General features: G+C 35.3%; 1 non-coding gene across 1 annotated transcript; it reads left to right on the top strand.

Annotated features, from left to right (window-relative positions):
- The first annotated feature begins 2,505 nt into the window (after positions 1-2,505).
- On the top strand, positions 2,506-2,613 carry LOC142637751 (small nucleolar RNA snoR77). The gene has a single exon (XR_012844876.1). It is a non-coding gene; the product is annotated as a small nucleolar RNA snoR77 (small nucleolar RNA).
- The last annotated feature ends 7,687 nt before the right edge of the window (positions 2,614-10,300 follow it).

Here is a 10,300-nt window from a genome sequence, read left to right as displayed (position 1 = left end):
ATGAAAACTAGAAATTCAGAAATTTATAGGGACAACAAATTTGAAGAAATCAGAGCTTTCAAATACCTCCAAAGAGCAACTCTACAACAAGGTCGGAAAAAAAAAATTTGAGTGGGCAAGAAGGCAAAATTGCTGAGATGTTTTGGAAACATCTCACCCCAGCAGCCCCTTGAAATGGGAGGCTGGGGTGAAACATTAATTCCCAAAACTTCTCCCAGTCTATAAATAGACCCCCTCTCCAACTCTACCCATATTCCACTACCTTATTCTTCTCCACCTCCTTTTCTTTTTCTTCCTCCACCGCTTCTTTTATACTAACGTTATGTTTGGAAGTTGGGAGGAAGATGAGAGTAGAGTAGAGTAGAGAGGAATGATTATCTTCCACCTTGTTTGGATGTTTTTAAAATTAAACAAGGAGGAGGCGAATAATTAGACTTTCCTTTTGTTTGGATGTTTTTAAAATTATGATGAGAATAAGAGGAAATGATTAAATATATTTGAATGGACAAATTTACATCTATTTGAAAATAAACTTGCAATATTGGTCTATGATTAATATGATTAATTTATTAGATTAAATAATTATATTTCTTAGCACACTTTTATTATTACTATTTTTTTTTTCATTGGTGCTCTTTACCGATCCAAAAAGGTTCTAGTTGATTAATTGTAGAATATATATTTCTAAAAAAAAAGCTGTAGAATATATAAAGGGTATATGAACGTCACCAAGAGTGATCAACTTCATGGGTTGGTTGTTCCTATTCAGTCTGACACTCATGACAATATGAGATATCATAACTCAATGTTGGATTTGTTGGCCAAGTGGCTAAAAGAAAGATATGATTCATTCTACCATTCTACATAGTCTACATAGCACATTTAAAAAAAAGTATGAATCATTCATATGTTTGAATGATTACAATTATTGTGGATGTTTTTATTGTAAAACAAGACCAAATTTTTCTGCAAAACACAATGTAACCCTCTAGTGTAGCCCTCAAATAGAACATGGAGAAACAAAAGAGCACGAAATCCAAAATACAAAGAAAAAAGTAATCCCATGAACATTTCACCACAATCTTGGTTTGTTGCCCAGTTGCTCTATCTTTTCCATAAGGCTGAACCAATTTGTCATATATAGTTTGGAAATGGTTTGTTCTTAAACTCTTTTGCTTTAAGTTTAGCCTGTTAAAAAAGGACAACAAAATAAGAATTGTCAAAAGCATAAATCCACAACCAAAGTTCTGGTGTACTAATATTACTAGTAAGTTTAAGTGTAAAATTTCTATTGTCATTATCAAACTATGAGTCAATAAGGCAGCAAATTTGTGCATTACAAATTTACAAAAAAATTTGAATTAAGCAAATATCGAAAAGTCATACATCAAGGCTCCCTATTTTTTGTTAAGCAGATGCAAGAAGATCATTGCAACCATTCAAACATTCAAGACATCCCAGAAGTTCAGTCATCAAAACCACAAAGATATTGGAAATTACAAATGACAGCACTTCAGTATCAATTGAAATTATTTAGAAGGACGAAAGGTTAAAAAAAAAAAGTGCCTGCAAAGAACAAAAACATTTCACTTTCAATTTCTTTACTTAAGACTTTAATTTAGAATCATCTAAACCCTCTTGTTAAGTTGTTAATTGAATATAAGAACAAACACAAAGCACACAGCAAAGTTAAAACTTAAAACTTGGCTTTGTCCTCATACCATTGGAGCTTCCAATAAATAACAACTCTATCTCTATCTAATAATTCTCTGCCCAAACTACCCGGTGTTAGTACTCTTTCCCTCTATCTCAAGCACCCTCCTATAATGTAATCAAGCAAAACAATGTAACATTCAAAAGGACTTCTAAGTTGCATGCTTTTAAATGTAATGCAAGGCAATAAAAGAACTCTTAACTTAAAATAGAATACAATGCAGCCAAACAATAATTCATACTAGCAGTTAACATATTCTTATATTCTATGCAACTAGGTCTTGTTCCTATAAATCGTCGGCCATTTACTGAAGGCCAAACATGTCAAGGCTGGCACACCATCTTTTTTAGTATGACAGATCGGTTAATTATGCACAGGTATTATTGAATAGTATGGTTGATCAAATTAATAAATAAGCAGCCATATTTATATCATTTATGTTAAGCAATCTAAAACTATTCAAACCTTGATATGAAAATGATTTCTCAGAAGCTGTAGATCAAGAGTAACAACCTAATAATAGGACAAAAATGAAACAAAATTATATTTGCTAAGCATGTGTTCTTGTCCATGACACTGCCATGTTAAATAATATGCATAATCCTTAGACAATAGTTGTCAATTAAATAAATAATAACCATAAGCTCCAAAGGATTTCTCTTTCTCTTGTTGGATAAATGTAGTTTTCCACATCACAGCAATAGTTTCATGACAACAGCAGGAAGAAAGAAAGACAACATAATAACAGCTTTGTTTTAAACATAAACTTCATACAATAACAATTCTTCAGCAGCTTTCCAATAACAACATAAAACACTACTTGCTCGTAAATTAATGTCTTTTGCTCTTCAGACTTGCTGAGATGCCTTTGAAGCTGGTCTAGTAAGCTCAAGTACATTCTTTTTCTGTTTTACAAAATTACTTATCAAAAAAACAACATAAAACACTACACAAAAGGTTGAAATGCCTATCTAAATCCCTAGGCCAGGAGTGACATATTAGCAAACTTAACTACCAAATCATTAAACCAGGCAAAAATTATGAAAAACAAGAAAGTACATCAATTTATTAGTGACTTAACCATTGAAAAAGTGCCAGAAAAATAGCGATTCAATCACTTGTAATATTTGAAGTGTGCACATTATCCTTGCACAGACCAGAAACAATCATTGGAAAGTAATAAAATTAAACAAAGCATGTAGTTATATCAGATTTATAACTTAATGCTTTTAAATAGAGCTAAAGAATAATGGCATTGAAAAAATCATAGAATTATGTCAAAAATTTGACTTCGACTTCTGCTGTACACAAAAGTAATGAGTATTCAATCATACCAAATTGTCTACATCACTAGCCACTTACCAGCAATCTCACTAAACCCAGCCATCTTATATCATACAAAATCATATATTTCAATAATTCCATGATTTTCAGCAGACTCTAGCTAATTTAAGCAGTTAAAACGTATTTTTAAAAAAGCACAAGGTCAATGAAATATGGGTGCAAAGAATATAAAGCCTTCATTGCATCGAAGAAATCCAGAGGCAGCATTATCTTATAGAATCTCTCCTCATTGATGGTGTGGTTACTCAGGATTTTCACCTCTCGGGCCAAGGGCTTTTTGCCTTGTAACCTTGTTTGGCTTGATACCTTGTATCCCACATCGAAGAGAACTCCTCCCACTTTCTCACTTATAAGCCTGAGCCGAAGAGAAGAGTGTACCATCAGTTGATCCAGAAAACAAAAAACTCCACCCCTTTCCCCATGCAAAGAAAGTCATGATCAAAACCAACAAAACCAGAAACCACTACTAATTCCATATTACCAAAAAGTCCTTCCCCAAACACAAAAATGTCAACCCAAGCCTCCCAGTCAAACCCACACAGAACAGACTTTACCTTGTTTTATGTTTGACCATGCATCACCCTCCTATTCACAAAATTTTCCTCCTCTAGAAAGCTTTGACCACCCCTAAGCCAATGTTAAACATGTTTGGAAAATCAAAAACCCTGTTGGAACCAATCCAGATGGAACCAAAAAACATGTCTCCTCAGCTGAAGCAGCTCTCAATTGGCAGGCAGAAAATGTTGTTGCACAAAATCAAGTCCTTTCGAAGATTCTTGATAATCAACAAAAGTTTACTGAAGCAGTAACTCATACCTTCTCATCCTCAAATTCTCTCATTGAAGATTTGAAGAAAAAAATACAGTCTATGGAGAAAAAGAAAGAAAGCAGTTGTTAATGCAACTCCAATCTATGGAGAACTCACAAAAGGCAGCTACCCAAGTTCTTCCAATGCAAGTCTACATGCCTTATCAACCTCATCAATCATTGTATAAAGATTTGTCCATACCAGGACCCTCACCATTCTCCCCAGTTTCCCCCTACCAGAACCTCCAACCACTAAACATGACACATCCAGCTCAAAATCCTTTTAAACCATGTGGAATTTTTTCCAGCATAACAAACCCAACACCACCACCCTAATTAGAATCTCAATCCAGACCAGAACCCCAAACCAAACCACAAAATGAACCTCCTCTCATCAGAAAAGACAAAGAACCATTGTACCAACCACCAGATCCAACTATTGGTGCTTCATCCAGACCCCCAGATATGAACATGTTGGCCATAAATTCTGATCCTCCAAACCCGATTTCATCATCCCTGAGAACTTTAACTCTTCAAGAACCAACAGAGCCTTTTGTTCTCCCAGTCATTGATGACACAGATCTAGACTTGTCTAGCTTTGACTTAGATGAAGTCTTCATGATTGATCCAAAGGTAGAAGAGGAAGATGATGTCCTCCGCCCTAAACAACCTCCACCATCACCATCAATATTTCCTACACCACCTTTCATCCCTGATCATCACACAAGATTAACCTACTCATCAACCACAGATTCAAAGCACTTGTTTACCCTTGATAATAGTCCTCCTTCAAAATGGCATGATGAGATTTTCAACATGTATTCATGATGTACAGCTGAACTTCAAGCCCCAAACAATACAGTTGCCCAGATTATTGCCAAATTTGTAGCAAGACTTACAGGAAGACAATGACAATGGTGGATTAACCTTGGAGAATACAAGCAAAGACAAGCAGCCCAGTGTAACACACTCGAGGATTTTTTCACAATCCTCCATAATGAATTCCTCGGTTCACTGGCCCATTACACTGCAGTAGCGAGAGATGAATTCCTACTGATGAAATGCTGTTTTTTTGAAAGAAAGGATTTGGAAAAACATTTTGACAGAATGTCAAGCAAGTACTATGCTTTTAATGGCATGGATGATGTCAATTCCAAGCACACTTTCTTGAATTCATTCCCAGAACCACTAGGTGATGAGACTCTTCGCATGATGAATCTTCAAAAAATCACCCTGCAGGAAGCCTCTTTAGGAGAGATTTGTCAGCATGACCTCATTGCTTTGAAAAAACTCTGCAATCAAAGAAAGTTTCTTTCAGAGATTGACAAGATCCACATCAAGCTTAAAGACAATTGTAAAAGGAAAGATTTGCAGATCAAGTGTTATGACAAAACTTGTGCTTGTCCAACCAAGAGAAGAGATCATTACAAGAAGTACTTTTGGAAGAAGAAACATTCTCATCCAAAGAAGAAGTTTTTTCAGAAAAAAGAAATGGAAATTTCTCAGAAGAAAGCAGTTCAAAGGCAAAACTTCAAAAGTTTGTTTTGTATGTAGAAAGCCCGGTCATTTTGCAAAAAATTGTCCAAAAAGAGAAAAAGCAGCAAAGCTTTTAGAGCAAGCCCAAATTCATGCAGATGACACCCCATTTTCAGATGTTGAATCACTCTTTTCCCTGGATGACGATTATTCTCCCCAAGCCTTGGGAGTCATGGCTTATTCTATCTTAGAAGATGAGTCAGATTCAAGCAATACTAATGATTCAGACCCAGAAATTCAAACCATATACACATCTCAGCCTCTTATAGCCCCAATAACTGGCCCCACACCAATAGCCCAAGTTCACATCCTCCTTGATACCTATTCCAGACCCATCCCAGTGATAGCTTTGTTTGATACAGGAGTAGCAGCAACAATTTTCGATCCCAAGATTTTACCAGAAGATTTTTGGCTACCCCATCATCAGATGTTCAGAGCAGCCAATGGAGAAACATTTTTGATCACCCAGAAAAGTAAGCCCATTCACATTAGAATATTTCCAACCCTTACCATTAAACACCAAGTCCTTGGATCCCCCTTCACAGGCAGAGACCTCCTCATAGGATTAATAACTAATGGTACACTCCTCTCTTTGGCTCAGGCTTATAAGTGAGAAAGTGGAAGGAGTTCTCTTCGATATGGGATACAATGTGTCAAGCCAAACAAGGTTACAAGGCAAAAAGCCCTTGGCCTGAGAGGTGAAAATCCTGAGTACCCACAATAAAAGGCGCCTTCTGAGGTTTGAGGGGGAGCCCCCACCTTCCCCCCCTGACTTGAAGAAGTAGGGGAGTGCAATCATGCATAGCCTGCAGTTTTTAAGACTTGCTCAGTACTACACATGTATCCCACATCGAAGAGAACTCCTCCAACTTTCTCACTTATAAGCTTGCGCCGTGGTGAGGAGTGTACCATCAGTTATTAATAACTGATGGTACACTCCTCACCACGGCGCAAGCTTATAAGTGAGAAAGTGGGAGGAGTTCTCTTCGATGTGGGATAAAAGGTGTCAAGCAAAACAAGGTTACAAGGCAAAAAGCCCTTGGCCCAAGAGGTGAAAATCCTGAGTACCCACAGATGGCAAAGGACAAAATCAAACTCACAGCACACAATCACTCAAGCAATTTATCAAACATATTGTGAGCAACTTTTCCAAACTTTAAAATTCTGGGGGGGAAAAAAGCCATCAGGTCAGAAATCACCATTTATATGAAAATGGTGACAAAAGCATATGAATATATGAAAATCATAAACCCAAATAAACCCAAAATTAAACAATAAAACCAAGAGAGAAATAAGATAAGAGTTTACCTATGAGAGAGGGCTGGGTGTGAGAAAGAAGAGTGAGAAAGCAATATCAGAGAGAAGAGCGAGAGAGCAGTGTGACAGAGAAGAGAAGAGAGACAGAGAGCGTGAAAAGTGATCTAAGAGAGAAATTTTTACTTTAGTGTATTTCGTAATTGCCATAAATGGTAAAGGGCAAAATGGGTAATTCAAAATATTTAATTAGCTTTAGAAATATTTAGAACCCCTCTAAATCCCTCCCCTCCACCTCCTCTCTTAAAAATCATCAAAACAAGGTAAATTAACTTAACTTACTACTCTCATCTACTCTACTCTCTCCTACTCCCCTTCAATCTAAATAGAGCATAAAAAACAAAGATTCCCTCCTTATCAAGAACCTCACTGTCGGTGGGACCCACAAATTGAGCAACCCATGGGGCCTATCGGAGGGTCTTCATACCTACACCATGATGCACTGTATCGGATTATCCAACGGCTCAGAAGCATCCCCACCTTTCAAAATATAGCACAGCAAAACTCTAGCGCTTCCCACAGGCTTTTCTCGCACGTGGCCATGTGCATATATGTCCACGTTCAGCGCCGCCATGATGTCACTTTCTAGGAAGTCCTCGTTCCACATGGTCGTGGAGAAAATACTTGGTGTTTCTAATGCATATATTTTTGCTCTCACATGAGGATGGACTCCACACTTGTGGGGTCTACCCTCATATGAGAGGGAAGATACATGCACTAAAAACACTATATACCACCTCGTGGTCGTGGGATTGGTGCCGCCATGCTCGTCCACATGGGTCTTTGCCACGTGGACGCCCTTCTGGAAGTAGACTATAACATAGGCTCTCATCTTGGTCACATGCTTCACATTCTTGAGGTCCTGAGCTGAGATTTTTAGTACCTCTATCTCTCTTAGTCTTTGATGCGGTGGGTTTCTTCGTTTCAAGTCGGTATTGTAGTCCATTAGGGACACGAAGCTTCAAAGGTTTAGTTTAGTATCCTTTTTTATTTATAAAGAAAATAAAAGGTCCTAGCTATTTATAACTTATATGACTTTTTTAAAAAAAAAAAAAACATGATTTGAGAGGAAAAAAAGAAGGAAAAACGGTCTGGGGTTAATTGTTGAAGTCCTAATTAACCAGTAAAAGGGTTTTTGTTTTATTATTACTCAAAATTTAATATTTCTTAAGGATAAATATCTTTCCTTAAGCAAGATTAAATTTAATTATGTGATATGTTGGACCATGCAATCATATGCCAACAAAAAATTGTTAATTTATATTGAGATTTTTTTAAGGACATTTGAAATTGCCAACAAATGTATATAGTATACTTTTTTAAACCAGTTTTCAATATGAAATAATATTCTTATATAGAAATGATGAACTAAGGTTGTCAGTGTTGATATCATATTTTGTCTAGCTAGCTTCGATTAAGAGCATCACAACAATACTCTTAAAATAGCTTTTTAGTTATTTTATAGCTCCAAACAAACAAAAACACCCCACAATAATGTTGCTAAGCTTAAAATACTTTATGAACTTGCTACAGTAAGTTGTTTGTAGTAGCAGCTCACTGTAGCAAGTTGCTACATATATTAAATTATTTTCTCTTTCTTCTCTCATTATTAAATTAGTTTCTCTCTCTTTCATTCTTTCTCTTTCTCTCCCTCAAGTCTGTCCATGTGTAGTGTTTATTATATTTATTTTATTTGTTTGTTTATATTATTTTATTGTATTGTTTGTTAAAATAAAATTTTTGATGTTAAGTGTATTGTAAAGCGAGTTGTTAAAATAAATAAAGTAGATTTTTGAGTTGCTAAAAGCTATATTTTTTGAGAACCTTGCTGTGAATGCTCTAATGTGCTAAAATAGTGATACGAAAAGATGAAAATCATGTTTTTGAAAACCAAAAGTTGGAAACTATGTGAAAAATCTCATTTACCTTAATCGGATGATGAAACAAAACATCCAAGATTTTACAAAATACAAACTTACCATTTTTGGCAAAGTTTGACCAGTGCTAACTAAACCCTAACTAGGATTGGTCAAAACCTTGACTTTTTATCCAACCGTCCGATTGAGATAAATGTTTAACCATCATATAGATCATGAAATTTCCTTCGAAACGAAAATTCATGGACCAGTATCGGAGTTAAAACAGATGAAATATCAAGAAAAATCCAAAACCCTAATTAAATGTATTATTTTCAGATTAAATGACTGTTTTAGGGCATTTTCACGCAATAAAATGTACCAATCCAACCATAACTAGTGCAATATGCTTGGACCAGATTGAAATATGACGAGTCATCTATTTTTTTATAAAAAAGGCTTAGCGATATCGTCTTCAGATTAGGAGAAATGAATTTTCCAAGAATAGTGCAATTACATTGTCTACACTGCGTCACCTCCCTTCTAGACGTGATATCTCGACAATTGTAGCTCCAAATTATGTGATGTTAGAGCCAGTGGAAACTAGACATCCAAAAACTTTTAGCGACACCAAGTTTGAAGAAATCAGAGCTTTTGAATACCTTCTAAAAGTAGCTCTAAAACACAATCGAAAAGACAAAAAAGATGAAAACCGAATTCGAGTGGGCAAGAAGGCAAAATGGGTGAGATGTTTCCGCGGGTGAGATGTTTCGGAAACATCTCACCCCAGCCACCCCTTGCAATGGGAGGCTGGGGTGGGACGTTCCCAAAACTTCTCCCAATCTATATAAATAGACCGCCTAAGCACCTTACAAGTGTGCAAGGGCTTTTTAGCAACTAAAATTTATCCTCAAAAATTAAATCAATTAAATTCAAAATACCTTAACAGTTTCTTTATGAATAGATCTCCAATAATTTAATAGAAACAAAATCCAAACCTTATGTACATTATGCCAATTGGCCAATAAATATAAAACTATTTGAAGACCATTCAATCCCAAAATCACTAAGCTTCTTTTCCTGCTCACAACACAACATCAAAACTCTCAAAACTTGTTATTCTTTATAATCTGAAATTGGAGGGCAAAAATTGGTGAGCTAACAACTCAATAAGTAACTAAAATCTTAATAAGTTTTATCAAGCAATAGATTTGTAAAGTATAAGATGTAATATGTGTTTTCAAAGTTATAATACTATGTGATTTCAAAATACTGAAGAAGTTTCGTAGTCTTAAAATAATAAGTTGCACATAAATCACATACTTTAATCTTACAAATATATCATAGATGGTTTTGAAAAGAGTCAGTTTTCCATATATCAAAAGTTTATAACTTACAATAGGTTCCAAAAACACATAAACAGTTTTAGTGACTCAAAATATTTCAAATACTCAAACATTTCCAAAATCACATATGTAGTTTTAAGGACTCAAAATAATTCAAATATTCAAACTTAATTCATATTCTTAACAATCTTATAACTATGGTCACACTATATCCCCGTGATTGGGCATATTAATAGATCTGTAAAGTAATAATATGTAATATGAGTCTTCAAAAGTTATGATATACTATGGGTTTCCAAAAATAACTAAAGAAGTTTCAGAGTCTTAAAATAATAAGTTGCAAATAGATCACATATTTTAATCATACAAATATATCATAGATG

Source organism: Castanea sativa, chromosome 5, assembly GCF_040712315.1.
Source record: "Castanea sativa cultivar Marrone di Chiusa Pesio chromosome 5, ASM4071231v1".
NCBI lineage: Eukaryota > Viridiplantae > Streptophyta > Magnoliopsida > Fagales > Fagaceae > Castanea > Castanea sativa.
Note: the sequence above shows the minus strand (reverse complement) of the source record. Positions and strands in the feature narration are given on the sequence as shown.